Source organism: Urocampus carinirostris, chromosome 12 (genome assembly GCF_059441175.1).
Source record: "Urocampus carinirostris isolate Australia breed hairy pipefish chromosome 12, RoL_Ucar_1.0, whole genome shotgun sequence".
In the NCBI taxonomy this organism is placed as follows: domain Eukaryota; kingdom Metazoa; phylum Chordata; class Actinopteri; order Syngnathiformes; family Syngnathidae; genus Urocampus; species Urocampus carinirostris.
In genome coordinates this window covers 40,678,941-40,692,663 of record NC_142360.1, presented here as the reverse complement: position 1 = coordinate 40,692,663, position 13,723 = coordinate 40,678,941, and the positions used below count along the sequence as shown (strand labels likewise).

Here is a 13,723-nt window from a genome sequence, read left to right as displayed (position 1 = left end):
TCTTTTCCAGAACTTATTTCATATCTAGACATGGCTTGTTGGTCTAGTGGCACGATTCTCGCTTTGGGTGTGAGAGGTCCTGGGTTCAATTCCCAGACAAGCCCTCCTGAGAGTAACTCCTATGATGTACGGTCACTGTGTCAAGGTGTGATGGATCTCAAATGTCTTCATCTTGATTTTGGAGCCCTGTTTCAGAGACAGATTCTTTTCCAGAACTTATTTCATATCTAGACATGGCTTGTTGGTCTAGTGGCACGATTCTCGCTTTGGGTGTGAGAGGTCCTGGGTTCAATTCCCAGACAAGCCCTCCTGAGAGTAACTCCTGTGATGTACGGTCACTGTGTCAGGGTGTGATGGATCTCAAATGTCTTCATCTGGATTTCGGAGCCCTGTTTCAGAGACAGATTCTTTTCCAGAACTTATTTCATACCTAGACATGGCTTGTTGGTCTAGTGGCATGATTCTCGCTTTGAGTGTGTGAGGTCCTGGGTTCAATTCCCAGGCAGGCCCTCCTGAGAGTGACTCTTGTGGTGTATAGTCAAGGAGTGATGGATCCCAAATGTATTCATCTTAATTTTGGAGCCCTTTTTCAGAGACAGATTCTTTTCCAGAACTTTTTTTTTATCTAGACGTGGCTTGTTGGTCTAGTGGCATGATTCTCGCTTTGGGTGTGAGAGGTCCTGGGTTCAATTCCCAGACAAGCCCTGCTGAGAGTGACTCTTGTGGTGTATAGTCAAGGTGTGATGGATCTCAAATGTCTTCATCTTGATTTTGGAGCCCTGTTTCAGAGACAGATTCTTTTCCAGAACTTATTTCATATCTAGTCTTGGCTTGTTGGTCTAGTGGCATGATTCTCGCTTTGGGTGTGAGAGGTCCTGGGTTCAATTCCCAGACAAGCCCTCCTGACAGTGACTCTTGTGATGTACGGTCACTGTGTCAAGGTGTGATGGATCTCAAATGTCTTCATCTTGATTTTGGAGCCCTGTTTCAGAGACAGATTCTTTTCCAGAACTTATTTCATATCTAGACATGGCTTGTTGGTCTAGTGGCATGATTCTCGCTTTGGGTGTGAGAGGTCCTGGGTTCAATTCCCAGACAAGCCCTCCTGAGAGTAACTCCTGTGTTGTACGGTCACTGTGTCAAGGTGTGATGGATCTCAAATGTCTTCATCTTGATTTTGGAGCCCTGTTTCAGAGACAGATTCTTTTCCAGAACTTATTTCATATCTAGACATGGCTTGTTGGTCTAGTGGCATGATTCTTGCTTTGGGTGTGAGAGGTCCTGGGTTCAATTCCCAGACAAGCCCTCCTGACAGTGACTCTTGTGATGTACGGTCACTGTGTCAAGGTGTGATGGATCTCAAATGTCTTCATCTTGATTTTGGAGCCCTGTTTCAGAGACAGATTCTTTTCCAGAACTTATTTCATATCTAGACATGGCTTGTTGGTCTAGTGGCATGATTCTCGCTTTGGGTGTGAGAGGTCCTGGGTTCAATTCCCAGACAAGCCCTCCTGACAGTGACTCTTGTGATGTACGGTCACTGTGTCAAGGTGTGATGGATCTCAGATGTCTTCATCTTGATTTTGGAGCCCTGTTTCAGAGACATATTATTTTCCAAAACTTGTTTTATATCTTGACATGGCTTGTTGGTCTAGTGGCACGATTCTCGCTTTGGGTGTGAGAGGTCCTGGGTTCAATTCCCAGACAATCACTCCTGAGAGTGACTCTTGCGGTGTATGGTCAAGGTGTGATGGATCTCAGATGTCTTCATCTTGATTTTGGAGCCCTGTTTCAGAGACAGATTCTTTTCCAGAACTTATTTCATATCTAGACATGGCTTGTTGGTCTAGTGGCATGATTCTCGCTTTGGGTGTGAGAGGTCCTGGGTTCAATTCCCAGACAAGCCCTCCTGAGAGTGACTCTTGCGGTGTATGGTCAAGGTGTGATGGATCTCAGATGTCTTCATCTTGATTTTGGAGCCCTGTTTCAGAGACAGATTCTTTTCCAGAACTTATTTCATATCTAGACATGGCTTGTTGGTCTAGTGGCATGATTCTCGCTTTGGGTGTGAGAGGTCCTGGGTTCAATTCCCAGACAAGCCCTCCTGAGAGTAACTCCTGTGATGTACGGTCACTGTGTCAAGGTGTGATGGATCTCAAATGTCTTCATCTTGATTTTGGAGCCCTGTTTCAGAGACAGATTCTTTTCCAGAACTTATTTCATATCTAGACATGGCTTGTTGGTCTAGTGGCACGATTCTCGCTTTGGGTGTGAGAGGTCCTGGGTTCAATTCCCAGACAAGCCCTCCTGAGAGTAACTCCTGTGATGTACGGTCACTGTGTCAAGGTGTGATGGATCTCAAATGTCTTCATCTTGATTTTGGAGCCCTGTTTAAGAGACAGATTCTTTTCCAGAACTTATTTCATATCTAGACATGGCTTGTTGGTCTAGTGGCAAGATTCTCGCTTTGGGTGTGAGAGGTCCTGGGTTCAATTCCCAGACAAGCCCTCCTGAGAGTGACTCTTGCGGTGTATGGTCAAGGTGTGATGGATCTCAGATGTCTTCATCTTGATTTTGGAGCCCTGTTTCAGAGACAGATTCTTTTCCAGAACTTATTTCATATCTAGACATGGCTTGTTGGTCTAGTGGCATGATTCTCGCTTTGGGTGTGAGAGGTCCTGGGTTCAATTCCCAGACAAGCCCTCCTGAGAGTAACTCCTGTGTTGTACGGTCACTGTGTCAAGGTGTGATGGATCTCAAATGTCTTCATCTTGATTTCGGAGCCCTGTTTCAGAGACAGATTCTTTTCCAGAACTTATTTCATATCTAGACATGGCTTGTTGGTCTAGTGGCATGATTCTCGCTTTGGGTGTGAGAGGTCCTGGGTTCAATTCCCAGACAAGCCCTCCTGAGAGTAACTCCTATGATGTACGGTCACTGTGTCAAGGTGTGATGGATCTCAAATGTCTTCATCTTGATTTTGGAGCCCTGTTTAAGAGACAGATTCTTTTCCAGAACTTATTTCATATCTAGACATGGCTTGTTGGTCTAGTGGCATGATTCTCGCTTTGGGTGTGAGAGGTCCTGGGTTCAATTCCCAGACAAGCCCTCCTGACAGTGACTCTTGTGATGTACGGTCACTGTGTCAAGGTGTGATGGATCTCAGATGTCTTCATCTTGATTTTGGAGCCCTGTTTCAGAGACATATTATTTTCCAGAACTTATTTCATATCTAGACATGGCTTGTTGGTCTAGTGGCATGATTCTCGCTTTGGGTGTGAGAGGTCCTGGGTTCAATTCCCAGACAAGCCCTCCTGAGAGTAACTCCTATGATGTACGGTCACTGTGTCAAGGTGTGATGGATCTCAAATGTCTTCATCTTGATTTTGGAGCCCTGTTTCAGAGACAGATTCTTTTCCAGAACTTATTTCATATCTAGACATGGCTTGTTGGTCTAGTGGCACGATTCTCGCTTTGGGTGTGAGAGGTCCTGGGTTCAATTCCCAGACAAGCCCTCCTGAGAGTAACTCCTATGATGTACGGTCACTGTGTCAAGGTGTGATGGATCTCAGATGTCTTCATCTTGATTTTGGAGCCCTGTTTCAGAGACAGATTCTTTTCCAGAACTTATTTCATATCTAGACATGGCTTGTTGGTCTAGTGGCATGATTCTTGCATTGGGTGTGAGAGGTCCTGGGTTCAATTCCCAGACAAGCCCTCCTGAGAGTGACTCTTGCGGTGTATGGTCAAGGTGTGATGGATCCCAAATTTTTTCATCTTGATTTTGGAGCCCTGTTTCAGAGACATATTATTTTCCAAAACTTGTTTTATATCTTGACATGGCTTGTTGGTCTAGTGGCACGATTCTCGCTTTGGGTCTGAGAGGTCCTGGGTTCAATTCCCAGACAAGCCCTCCTGAGAGTGGCTCTTGCGGTGTATGGTCAAGGTGTGATGGATCTCAGATGTCTTCATCTTGATTTTGGAGCCCTGTTTCAGAGACATATTATTTTCCAGAACTTATTTCATATCTAGACATGGCTTGTTGGTCTAGTGGCATGATTCTCGCTTTGGGTGTGAGAGGTCCTGGGTTCAATTCCCAGACAAGCCCTCCTGAGAGTAACTCCTGTGATGTACGGTCACTGTGTCAAGGTGTGATGGATCTCAAATGTCTTCATCTTGATTTTGGAGCCCTGTTTCAGAGACAGATTCTTTTCCAGAACTTATTTCATATCTAGACATGGCTTGTTGGTCTAGTGGCACGATTCTCGCTTTGGGTGTGAGAGGTCCTGGGTTCAATTCCCAGACAAGCCCTCCTGAGAGTAACTCCTGTGATGTACGGTCACTGTGTCAAGGTGTGATGGATCTCAAATGTCTTCATCTTGATTTTGGAGCCCTGTTTAAGAGACAGATTCTTTTCCAGAACTTATTTCATATCTAGACATGGCTTGTTGGTCTAGTGGCAAGATTCTCGCTTTGGGTGTGAGAGGTCCTGGGTTCAATTCCCAGACAAGCCCTCCTGAGAGTGACTCTTGCGGTGTATGGTCAAGGTGTGATGGATCTCAGATGTCTTCATCTTGATTTTGGAGCCCTGTTTCAGAGACAGATTCTTTTCCAGAACTTATTTCATATCTAGACATGGCTTGTTGGTCTAGTGGCATGATTCTCGCTTTGGGTGTGAGAGGTGCTGGGTTCAATTCCCAGACAAGCCCTCCTGAGAGTAACTCCTGTGATGTACGGTCACTGTGTCAAGGTGTGATGGATCTCAAATGTCTTCATCTTGATTTTGGAGCCCTGTTTCAGAGACAGATTCTTTTCCAGAACTTATTTCATATCTAGACATGGCTTGTTGGTCTAGTGGCATGATTCTCGCTTTGGGTGTGAGAGGTCCTGGGTTCAATTCCCAGACAAGCCCTCCTGAGAGTAACTCCTGTGTTGTACGGTCACTGTGTCAAGGTGTGATGGATCTCAAATGTCTTCATCTTGATTTCGGAGCCCTGTTTCAGAGACAGATTCTTTTCCAGAACTTATTTCATATCTAGACATGGCTTGTTGGTCTAGTGGCATGATTCTCGCTTTGGGTGTGAGAGGTCCTGGGTTCAATTCCCAGACAAGCCCTCCTGAGAGTAACTCCTGTGATGTACGGTCACTGTGTCAAGGTGTGATGGATCTCAAATGTCTTCATCTTGATTTTGGAGCCCTGTTTAAGAGACAGATTCTTTTCCAGAACTTATTTCATATCTAGACATGGCTTGTTGGTCTAGTGGCATGATTCTCGCTTTGGGTGTGAGAGGTCCTGGGTTCAATTCCCAGACAAGCCCTCCTGACAGTGACTCTTGTGATGTACGGTCACTGTGTCAAGGTGTGATGGATCTCAGATGTCTTCATCTTGATTTTGGAGCCCTGTTTCAGAGACATATTATTTTCCAAAACTTGTTTTATATCTTGACATGGCTTGTTGGTCTAGTGGCACGATTCTCGCTTTGGGTCTGAGAGGTCCTGGGTTCAATTCCCAGACAAGCCCTCCTGAGAGTGACTCTTGCGGTGTATGGTCAAGGTGTGATGGATCTCAGATGTCTTCATCTTGATTTTGGAGCCCTGTTTCAGAGACAGATTCTTTTCCAGAACTTATTTCATATCTAGACATGGCTTGTTGGTCTAGTGGCATGATTCTCGCTTTGGGTGTGAGAGGTCCTGGGTTCAATTCCCAGACAAGCCCTCCTGAGAGTAACTCCTGTGATGTACGGTCACTGTGTCAAGGTGTGATGGATCCCAAATTTGTTCAACTTGATTTTGGAGCCCTGTTTCAGAAACAGATTCTTTTCCAGAACTTATTTCATATTTAGACATGGCTTGTTGGTCTAGTGGCATGATTCTTGCATTGGGTGTGAGAGGTCCTGGGTTCAATTCCCAGACAAGCCCTCCTGAGAGTGACTCTTGCGGTGTATGGTCAAGGTGTGATGGATCCCAAATTTTTTCATCTTGATTTTGGAGCCCTGTTTCAGAGACAGATTCTTTTCCAGAACTTATTTCATATCTACACATGGCTTGTTGGTCTAGTGGCATGATTCTCGCTTTGGGTGTGAGAGGTCCTGGGTTCAATTCCCAGACAAGCCCTCCTGAGAGTAACTCCTGTGAAGTACGGTCACTGTGTCAAGGTGTGATGGATCCCAAATTTTTTCATCTTGATTTTGGAGCCCTGTTTCAGAGACATATTCTTTTCCAGAACTTATTTCATATCTAGACATGGCTTGTTGGTCTAGTGGCATGATTCTCGCTTTGGGTGTGAGAGGTCCTGGGTTCAATTCCCAGACAAGCCCTCCTGACAGTGACTCTTGTGATGTACGGTCACTGTGTCAAGGTGTGATGGATCTCAGATTCTTTCATCTTGATTTTGGAGCCCTGTTTCAGAGACATATTATTTTCCAAAACTTGTTTTATATCTTGACATGGCTTGTCAGTCTAGTGGCATGATTCTCGCTTAGGGTGTGAGAGGTCCTGGGTTCAATTCCCAGACAAGCCCTCCTGAGAGTAACTCCTGTGATGTACGGTCACTGTGTCAAGGTGTGATGGATCTCAAATGTCTTCATCTTGATTTTGGAGCCCTGTTTCAGAGACATATTATTTTCCAAAACTTATTTCATATCTAGACATGGCTTGTTGGTCTAGTGGCATGATTCTCGCTTTGGGTGTGAGAGGTCCTGGGTTCAATTCCCAGACAAGCCCTCCTGACAGTGACTCTTGTGATGTACGGTCACTGTGTCAAGGTGTGATGGATCTCAGATTCTTTCATCTTGATTTTGGAGCCCTGTTTCAGAGACATATTATTTTCCAAAACTTGTTTTATATCTTGACATGGCTTCTTGGTCTAGTGGCATGATTCTCGCTTTGGGTGTGAGAGGTCCTGGGTTCAATTCCCAGACAAGCCCTCCTGACAGTGACTCTTGTGATGTACGGTCACTGTGTCAAGGTGTGATGGTTCTCAAATGTCTTCATCTTGATTTTGGAGCCCTGTTTCAGGGACATATTCTTTTCCAGAACTTATTTCATATCTAGACATGGCTTGTTGGTCTAGTGGCATGATTCTCGCTTTGGGTGTGAGAGGTCCTGGGTTCAATTCCCAGACAAGCCCTCCTGAGAGTGACTCTTGCGGTGTATGGTCAAGGTGTGATGGATCCCAAATTTTTTCATCTTGATTTTGTAGCCCTGTTTCAGAGACAGATTCTTTTCCAGAACTTATTTTATATCTAGACATGGCTTGTTGGTCTAGTGGCATGATTCTCGCTTTGGGTGTGAGAGGTCCTGGGTTCAATTCCCAGACAAGCCCTCCTGAGAGTAACTCCTGTGATGTACGGTCACTGTGTCAAGGTGTGATGGATCTCAAATATCTTCATCTTGATTTTGGAGCCCTGTTTCAGAGACAGATTCTTTTCCAGAACTTATTTCATATCTAGACATGGCTTGTTGGTCTAGTGGCATGATTCTCGCTTTGGGTGTGAGAGGTCCTGGGTTCAATTCCCAGACAAGCCCTGCTGAGAGTAATTCCTGTGATGTACGGTCACTGTGTCAAGGTGTGATGGATCCCAAATTTGTTCAACTTGAATTTGGAGCCCTGTTTCAGAAACAGATTCTTTTCCAGAACTTATTTCATATTTAGACATGGCTTGCTGGTCTAGTGGCATGATTCTTGCATTGGGTGTGAGAGGTCCTGGGTTCAATTCCCAGACAAGCCCTCCTGAGAGTGACTCTTGCGGTGTATGGTCAAGGTGTGATGGATCCCAAATTTTTTCATCTTGATTTTGGAGCCCTGTTTCAGAGACAGATAATTTTCCAGAACTTATTTCATCTCTAGACATGGCTTCTTGGTCTAGTGGCATGATTCTCGCTTTGGGTGTGAGAGGTCCTGGGTTCAATTCCCAGACAAGCCCTCCTGACAGTGACTCTTGTGATGTACGGTCACTGTGTCAAGGTGTGATGGTTCTCAAATGTCTTCATCTTGATTTTGGAGCCCTGTTTCAGAGACATATTCTTTTCCAGAACTTATTTCAAATCTAGACATGGCTTGTTGGTCTAGTGGCATGATTCTCGCTTTGGGGGGGAGAGGTCCTGGGTTCAATTCCCAGACAAGCCCTCCTGAGAGTAACTCCTGTGATGTACGGTCACTGTGTTAAGGTTTGATGGATCTCAAATGTCTTCAACTTGATTTTGGAGCCCTGTTTCAGAGACAGATTCTTTTCCAGAACTTATTTCATATCTAGACATGGCTTGTTGGTCTAGTGGCATGATTCTCGCTTTGGGTGTGAGAGGTCCTGGGTTCAATTCCCAGACAAGCCCTCCTTACAGTGACTCTTGTGGTGTATGGTCAAGGTGTGATGGATCCCAAAATTTTTCATCTTGATTTTGGAGCCCTGTTTCAGAGACAGATTTTTTTCCAAAACTTGTTTTATATCTTGACATGGCTTGTTGGTCTAGTGGCATGATTCTCGCTTTGGGTGTGAGAGGTCCCGAGTTCAATTCCCAGACAAGCCCTCCTGAGAGTGCCTCTTGCGGTGTATGGTCAAGGTGTGATGGATCCCAAATTTTTTCATCTTGATTTTGGAGCCCTGTTTCAGAGACAGATTCTTTTCCAGAACTTATTTCATATCTAGACATGGCTTGTTGGTCCAGTGGCATGATTCTCTATTTGGGTCTCAGAGGTCCTGGTTTCAATTCCCATATTAGCCCTCCTTAGAGTAACTCTTTTGGTGTACTATCTATGTGACACTGTGTGATGTATGCCAAAAGTTCTTCAACTTGACTTTATTTCTTTTTCTTGCTTTCTCTCTCTATTGTACCCTTCCTTTCTTTTCTTTTTTTCCTCTCGTCCACGCACTTCCTCACTGTCTGTCTTGTTTCTTTTTTTATGTCTTTTTTTCCATTGTACTATTTAAAAAAAATCTCCTATCTCTTGCTCTTTTGATATTCTGTCTTTTCTGTTCTCTCTCGTTCTCTTGTGTTTATTTTATATTCTGTGTCTATTTCTCTTACTTTTTTTTTTTTTTTTATGAATAAGTGAGAACATTGGAGAAGTCTCCAGAATTGGCCCCTTGGCCCCTTATTTGAACCTACCACTCCAAATAGTAACACAAAACATGCCTTCACTTGAATAACGAGCTAATGAAATTGCCATTTTTCTTAATTGACCCTGAAGCTATCAGTCGATGACGTAGAAACCATGCGACTAATAAAGAGTGGCCAGTGATGAGACTCCGCCCCCCTGGTGAGTGGCGGTCAAAACCGTGGCTGGCCTCTCTCTTCGCCTTCAAAGATTGACGCGGAAATGAGCAATTTGGAGCCCATTTGATAATCTTCGAAACACTCTTGCTGCCTAAGTTGTCACTTTTCTCCACTGTCTTTCTACAACATTATTGTCTCCTTCTACACAGAGTGAGTAAGTAAGTAACAACAATTCCAAAATGTCCATTAAGCGTGATTGCTGTGACGTCATTTTCGCGCTGCGGTCGATTGAAACTTTTTTGAGTGGGCAAAACTTCATTTTGTGTGTTTGTTTTTTATATATATATAAATCTTTTACATCTGTGATTATCTCCATATTTGTATTTATTACCTGACACGCGCTCCTCGTTTGAAATCGCTGTTTCTCGAATGTTCTATCAGCACAGAGGTGGGACCGAATGGGCTGAGGGCTGATCAACTATTCCATTGTTCTTAAAGGGACAATTGTTTACATTTGTCCACCAGAGGGCGCTGTTGTGTGGAGTGCAAGTAAAAACTAGTTGGAATGGGAGTGAAAAGCAGCTTTTTTGTCACATTTACCCTGCCTTTCTCAGACATAAAGGGAAATCTGTTTTATCAAATGAATTTTAAAGAATATCTCTCGCTTTCACTTTTTCATTCTCTCCTCTTCCTCTTTCCCTACCTCCCTTTTTCTTATTTGCTCTTTATTTTTCCTTATTTCGCTATCCCACTCTTATCTTTGCTCTCTATCTCTCCATCTCTCTTTCCTTTGGTTTCTTTCACTCTTTCTCCTCTCTCGCTCCTGCTTCTTTCTTTCTGTCTCTTGCTTTTTTTCTTTTGCACCCTCCCTTTTTTCTTTTCTTCCTCTCGTCCACGTGCTCGCTCACTGTCTTGTTTCATTTTTTTTCTATCTTTTGTACTCTTGCTCTTCTCTATCTCTTGTTCTCTTGCTTTCTCGGTTTTGGTGTTCTGTCTTTTTTTTTTTTCTTCTCTCGTTCTCGTTTTTTTATATTCTGTGTCTTCTCGATTTTTTTTTTTCTTCTCTCTGTTGTTTCTCTCTCAGTGAAAAGTAGAAATGACTATGTGTAGTCTTCCTTGAAATTTCATGAGTTTTAATGTAAGGTTTTCAATGATTAAAGGGTACTTAGATTTTTGGTAACGTGCTTGTAAAAATTTGACATTGTTGCCATAATGTACCCTAATTTGTTATGACAATATTTACAATTTTATTCCAAAAACTAAGTAATTAAAGATCAAGGTTCTGACAGACATGATCAAAATCATCTTCATAAACTGAGGAGATCAAGGTTCTGACAGACAAGCTGAAAGAGGGTGTCGCCATATGCAGGCAATACACAAAGAGGTAAGTATTAGTTTCAGGAGCGAGCAGCAGCAAGTCAACTGCAGGAGAGAGAGTGGGAAAGGTGAGATGGCACAACATTCATTTGGACAGGTAACTTAAAATTAGTTTTATCTGGTTATATCAGTATCAGAAATATTTTATTAACACTCCACTTATTGAAACATGAATATTTTGTTTGTTTGTTTGTACATGATTCAAATTGAATCTTTTCTTCCGGCGCCGTCACGAATGGCAGCCACTCCAGCAGCTCCCGTGTTATTTTCGATTGTTCTCGATTGTTCTCAGCTCAGGGATGCTGCTGGAAATGTGAATTTCCCTTCGGGGATGAACAAAGTATCTATCTATCTATCTATCTATCTATCTATCTAGTGGAAGACGAGGCAAAAAAGAGAAACTGGAAAAAAGGAATTACAGAAAAAGAGAGGGGAAAATGCAAACTTCGATTTTCTTTGTCTTTGTCTTTTTCATTTTTCATTTTTTTTCTTATTTCTCCTTCTCAAAAGTAATATAGTGCGTTTTGGTTCGGTTCAGAAAATGTAATGTGTAATATGTCTGGCATCTTACTGCTACGTTGTGCTCTTGGCAATGGTTTTCGTTCGCATTTCACGACATCCCCTTAACTTATAACTTCCCTCTTTCTGAATGAATTTGGATGTTTTCTGGCACTGTTTTTCTTGACCTTAAAGAGCAATTGTGTAAGACTTCATGTGATTAAAAAAACGTGACTTTGTAAAAATGAATAACCAGATTACATTATTGCCTGCTATTCAAAAATGTTTTATTCCCAAAGGAAGTTTCTATTTATAGTATGTTGGCATTCCAGTGCTTCCATACATAATACTTTTGATAGTTTTTTAAAAGAGGTAGTTTTGATTACTAACACCAATATGTACTTTTCACTAAAATTATTGGAATTGGATGTCTTGAAAATGTACTTTTTCCTCATTTTGTGTCCTTAAAACGCAACTCTCAGCCGTCTAAGAGTGGCTCATGCAGTTTGGGAACTATGTAAACATAACTGTCGGGTTTCCTTTTTTTATTTGGTGTCGTTATTTTAATTTTAGCCCCGCCGGGTTCGGTTATGCAAATCCTAGTTTACACACTCAACTGTCACAGTAACCCTAACCTTAAAGCCCCAGGGTGTTTCATTGAGCAACCCCTAGTCTTGTAAATAGCTAATGCATTTAAAATGGTGTTCAGCAATCACCAGGACGCTCAGAGATAAATAGAAACTGCCTTATTTTAGATTTTAAAATTGTATGTTTTTGGCTAGATCGTATACAACGCATATTTTACCCACAGAAGAGCTCAATTTTTGAGTCCACGCTACACACAAGGTTTTAACGGTAGTGTAATATTGTATTTGAGCAATGATTGATCAGTCGAGAAATTCCGCTGAACACAAGATTGGATACAAAGGGAATCGAACCCGACTCGGGGCGGTGAGAAGGCCGAATTTCTAACCACTGCACCACCAGGGATTTAGATGATGTAGAAAAAGTCATTTAATTTTAACTCTTCAAACTATTTTCCATGGTACAGTAAAGATTTAAGTCCACTGTTTCATCATCAGTTTAAAATTGGCCTAAAATCTCAATCCAAGACAGGGGTGTCAAACTCATTTTAACTCTGGGGGCCACAGGACAGAACATACATTCTGTCGGGGGCCGGACGAGTAGATTAAAGAGAAAGAAAAAGAGATAAAGAAATAAGAGAGTGATGGAAAAGGAGAGAGGGCGGGACAAAGAAAAGAGCGTGAGAAACAAAAGATAAAAAGTCGTGAGAGAGGGGGGAAAGACGGGGACAGGAAGAATGAAATCCAAAGAGAAATAGAATGACAGAAGGAGAGAAAAGAGAGTGCAAAGGGTATGAAGAGAGAAGGAGAAAAGGGAGAAAAGGCAAAAAGAGGAAGTTAGAGCAAAAGAGGTTAAAAGACACAGAGAAAGAGACAAAAAGCAACAAAGAGAAAAATAGACACAGGGAGTGAGAGACAGAGACAGAGTGGGAGAAAGGGGGTGAAAAAGAAAGAGAGAAAAAGAAATACAAGTATAGTGTCTTTATGAGAGGAACCTTTCTTTGGCAACATCAAGTGGACATATTTCAACCTGCAGCTTGTTTTTCTCTTGCGCTTCTCTGAGTGTTGTCTCGCGGGCCAGATTCCATCCCTTAGCAGGCCTGATCTGGCCCGCGGGCCGCCTGTTTGACACCTATGATCTAAGACATAATCCAAGTCAATTGAATGTTTTTTCTGGAACTGTTTAAAGAATACTGACAATTTTGGTCCCTTGTAAAAGGGAACACTATAGATTTTTTTTCCCGAATTGAAAAAAAACTCAGCGCCTCCGGGTAAATCCAGCTCGCCCTCCTTCACCTGTTGAAAAACCTTGTATGCTTGTGAATTTTGTTAACTCCCGTCAATTCCGGACTATAGAGCGCACCTGATTATAAGCCGCACCCACCACATTTTGGGGGAAAAAAACGATTTTGTACATACACAAGCCGCACCCGTGTATTAGCCGCATACGCCGACATTGAAAAAACGCAATACAAACACGAAATTAACCCATACCCGATACAGTCCAAAAAACACAGCCGTCAAAATGAACGGAAAATGATACCGGTACTCAACATTTAATGCAGACCTGCAGAGTCCAGGTGCTTGTTGAAAGTAATCCAAGGAAAAAAGTGTATATTTCCAAAGGTAAGGGTGGGAAAAATATTCATCCACTATTGTCGGCCGCATCCACACACGTCTCACCTTTACTCCACTTCCCGTCAGCCCGCGTTTGCCCCGCCCCTCCTTTCTCATTTGCTCGTACAAAACATATCGGAATAAGTTTCTAAAATAAATGACAAAAATATACAGTTGCAAATACATATTATACATGGTTACACATATTTACAAAGAAAGACGGTACACCGAGAGAGTTTTCAAAGCTTTAAAAATAATATTATAACTTTCATCCCAAACCGTGCCTGTGAAGGGTAGCAAAACGCTACTAGGAACACGCTCGCGACACAGCAAACAGCTCTGTTAAAAAAATATGCCGTACTTGTAGTAAGCACGGTAAACCAGGGTTGAAATGTTGGGGAAAAAAGTAGCGGCTTATAGTCCGGAATTTACTG

General features: G+C 42.7%; 1 protein-coding gene and 34 non-coding genes across 40 annotated transcripts in view; all 35 read left to right on the top strand.

Annotated features, from left to right (window-relative positions):
- The first annotated feature begins 32 nt into the window (after positions 1–32).
- trnap-ugg (transfer RNA proline (anticodon UGG)) lies at positions 33–104 on the top strand. The gene has a single exon. It is a non-coding gene; the product is annotated as a tRNA-Pro (tRNA).
- Positions 105–235: 131 nt separating this feature from the next.
- Positions 236–307, top strand: trnap-ugg (transfer RNA proline (anticodon UGG)). The gene has a single exon. It is a non-coding gene; the product is annotated as a tRNA-Pro (tRNA).
- Positions 308–633: 326 nt separating this feature from the next.
- On the top strand, positions 634–705 carry trnap-ugg (transfer RNA proline (anticodon UGG)). Its single transcript has one exon. It is a non-coding gene; the product is annotated as a tRNA-Pro (tRNA).
- A 123-nt stretch (positions 706–828) lies between these two features.
- Positions 829–900, top strand: trnap-ugg (transfer RNA proline (anticodon UGG)). Its single transcript has one exon. It is a non-coding gene; the product is annotated as a tRNA-Pro (tRNA).
- Positions 901–1,031: 131 nt separating this feature from the next.
- On the top strand, positions 1,032–1,103 carry trnap-ugg (transfer RNA proline (anticodon UGG)). Its single transcript has one exon. It is a non-coding gene; the product is annotated as a tRNA-Pro (tRNA).
- A 131-nt stretch (positions 1,104–1,234) lies between these two features.
- On the top strand, positions 1,235–1,306 carry trnap-ugg (transfer RNA proline (anticodon UGG)). Its single transcript has one exon. It is a non-coding gene; the product is annotated as a tRNA-Pro (tRNA).
- A 131-nt stretch (positions 1,307–1,437) lies between these two features.
- On the top strand, positions 1,438–1,509 carry trnap-ugg (transfer RNA proline (anticodon UGG)). The gene has a single exon. It is a non-coding gene; the product is annotated as a tRNA-Pro (tRNA).
- Positions 1,510–1,835: 326 nt separating this feature from the next.
- trnap-ugg (transfer RNA proline (anticodon UGG)) lies at positions 1,836–1,907 on the top strand. The gene has a single exon. It is a non-coding gene; the product is annotated as a tRNA-Pro (tRNA).
- Positions 1,908–2,030: 123 nt separating this feature from the next.
- trnap-ugg (transfer RNA proline (anticodon UGG)) lies at positions 2,031–2,102 on the top strand. The gene has a single exon. It is a non-coding gene; the product is annotated as a tRNA-Pro (tRNA).
- A 131-nt stretch (positions 2,103–2,233) lies between these two features.
- trnap-ugg (transfer RNA proline (anticodon UGG)) lies at positions 2,234–2,305 on the top strand. The gene has a single exon. It is a non-coding gene; the product is annotated as a tRNA-Pro (tRNA).
- A 131-nt stretch (positions 2,306–2,436) lies between these two features.
- trnap-ugg (transfer RNA proline (anticodon UGG)) lies at positions 2,437–2,508 on the top strand. Its single transcript has one exon. It is a non-coding gene; the product is annotated as a tRNA-Pro (tRNA).
- Positions 2,509–2,631: 123 nt separating this feature from the next.
- trnap-ugg (transfer RNA proline (anticodon UGG)) lies at positions 2,632–2,703 on the top strand. Its single transcript has one exon. It is a non-coding gene; the product is annotated as a tRNA-Pro (tRNA).
- Positions 2,704–2,834: 131 nt separating this feature from the next.
- On the top strand, positions 2,835–2,906 carry trnap-ugg (transfer RNA proline (anticodon UGG)). Its single transcript has one exon. It is a non-coding gene; the product is annotated as a tRNA-Pro (tRNA).
- A 131-nt stretch (positions 2,907–3,037) lies between these two features.
- trnap-ugg (transfer RNA proline (anticodon UGG)) lies at positions 3,038–3,109 on the top strand. The gene has a single exon. It is a non-coding gene; the product is annotated as a tRNA-Pro (tRNA).
- A 131-nt stretch (positions 3,110–3,240) lies between these two features.
- On the top strand, positions 3,241–3,312 carry trnap-ugg (transfer RNA proline (anticodon UGG)). Its single transcript has one exon. It is a non-coding gene; the product is annotated as a tRNA-Pro (tRNA).
- Positions 3,313–3,443: 131 nt separating this feature from the next.
- On the top strand, positions 3,444–3,515 carry trnap-ugg (transfer RNA proline (anticodon UGG)). Its single transcript has one exon. It is a non-coding gene; the product is annotated as a tRNA-Pro (tRNA).
- A 521-nt stretch (positions 3,516–4,036) lies between these two features.
- trnap-ugg (transfer RNA proline (anticodon UGG)) lies at positions 4,037–4,108 on the top strand. Its single transcript has one exon. It is a non-coding gene; the product is annotated as a tRNA-Pro (tRNA).
- A 131-nt stretch (positions 4,109–4,239) lies between these two features.
- Positions 4,240–4,311, top strand: trnap-ugg (transfer RNA proline (anticodon UGG)). The gene has a single exon. It is a non-coding gene; the product is annotated as a tRNA-Pro (tRNA).
- Positions 4,312–4,442: 131 nt separating this feature from the next.
- On the top strand, positions 4,443–4,514 carry trnap-ugg (transfer RNA proline (anticodon UGG)). Its single transcript has one exon. It is a non-coding gene; the product is annotated as a tRNA-Pro (tRNA).
- Positions 4,515–4,637: 123 nt separating this feature from the next.
- On the top strand, positions 4,638–4,709 carry trnap-ugg (transfer RNA proline (anticodon UGG)). The gene has a single exon. It is a non-coding gene; the product is annotated as a tRNA-Pro (tRNA).
- Positions 4,710–4,840: 131 nt separating this feature from the next.
- trnap-ugg (transfer RNA proline (anticodon UGG)) lies at positions 4,841–4,912 on the top strand. Its single transcript has one exon. It is a non-coding gene; the product is annotated as a tRNA-Pro (tRNA).
- Positions 4,913–5,043: 131 nt separating this feature from the next.
- Positions 5,044–5,115, top strand: trnap-ugg (transfer RNA proline (anticodon UGG)). The gene has a single exon. It is a non-coding gene; the product is annotated as a tRNA-Pro (tRNA).
- A 131-nt stretch (positions 5,116–5,246) lies between these two features.
- On the top strand, positions 5,247–5,318 carry trnap-ugg (transfer RNA proline (anticodon UGG)). Its single transcript has one exon. It is a non-coding gene; the product is annotated as a tRNA-Pro (tRNA).
- A 326-nt stretch (positions 5,319–5,644) lies between these two features.
- On the top strand, positions 5,645–5,716 carry trnap-ugg (transfer RNA proline (anticodon UGG)). The gene has a single exon. It is a non-coding gene; the product is annotated as a tRNA-Pro (tRNA).
- Positions 5,717–6,042: 326 nt separating this feature from the next.
- On the top strand, positions 6,043–6,114 carry trnap-ugg (transfer RNA proline (anticodon UGG)). The gene has a single exon. It is a non-coding gene; the product is annotated as a tRNA-Pro (tRNA).
- Positions 6,115–6,245: 131 nt separating this feature from the next.
- trnap-ugg (transfer RNA proline (anticodon UGG)) lies at positions 6,246–6,317 on the top strand. The gene has a single exon. It is a non-coding gene; the product is annotated as a tRNA-Pro (tRNA).
- Positions 6,318–6,448: 131 nt separating this feature from the next.
- Positions 6,449–6,520, top strand: trnap-agg (transfer RNA proline (anticodon AGG)). The gene has a single exon. It is a non-coding gene; the product is annotated as a tRNA-Pro (tRNA).
- Positions 6,521–6,651: 131 nt separating this feature from the next.
- On the top strand, positions 6,652–6,723 carry trnap-ugg (transfer RNA proline (anticodon UGG)). The gene has a single exon. It is a non-coding gene; the product is annotated as a tRNA-Pro (tRNA).
- A 131-nt stretch (positions 6,724–6,854) lies between these two features.
- Positions 6,855–6,926, top strand: trnap-ugg (transfer RNA proline (anticodon UGG)). The gene has a single exon. It is a non-coding gene; the product is annotated as a tRNA-Pro (tRNA).
- Positions 6,927–7,057: 131 nt separating this feature from the next.
- Positions 7,058–7,129, top strand: trnap-ugg (transfer RNA proline (anticodon UGG)). Its single transcript has one exon. It is a non-coding gene; the product is annotated as a tRNA-Pro (tRNA).
- A 123-nt stretch (positions 7,130–7,252) lies between these two features.
- Positions 7,253–7,324, top strand: trnap-ugg (transfer RNA proline (anticodon UGG)). The gene has a single exon. It is a non-coding gene; the product is annotated as a tRNA-Pro (tRNA).
- Positions 7,325–7,455: 131 nt separating this feature from the next.
- trnap-ugg (transfer RNA proline (anticodon UGG)) lies at positions 7,456–7,527 on the top strand. Its single transcript has one exon. It is a non-coding gene; the product is annotated as a tRNA-Pro (tRNA).
- Positions 7,528–7,853: 326 nt separating this feature from the next.
- On the top strand, positions 7,854–7,925 carry trnap-ugg (transfer RNA proline (anticodon UGG)). The gene has a single exon. It is a non-coding gene; the product is annotated as a tRNA-Pro (tRNA).
- A 334-nt stretch (positions 7,926–8,259) lies between these two features.
- On the top strand, positions 8,260–8,331 carry trnap-ugg (transfer RNA proline (anticodon UGG)). The gene has a single exon. It is a non-coding gene; the product is annotated as a tRNA-Pro (tRNA).
- Positions 8,332–9,237: 906 nt separating this feature from the next.
- The window catches only part of elovl1b (ELOVL fatty acid elongase 1b), a 48,208-nt gene continuing 43,722 nt past the window's right edge, over positions 9,238–13,723 (top strand). For 2 of the 6 annotated variants that reach the window (XM_088350514.1, XM_088350511.1), the window contains exon 1: positions 9,238–9,423. The gene's annotated coding sequence lies outside the window, so the exon portion shown is untranslated. Of the gene's footprint in view, positions 9,432–13,723 lie in introns of all 6 variants that reach the window. The other 4 variants (XM_088350513.1, XM_088350510.1, XM_088350512.1 and 1 more) reach the window with 2 other exon arrangements.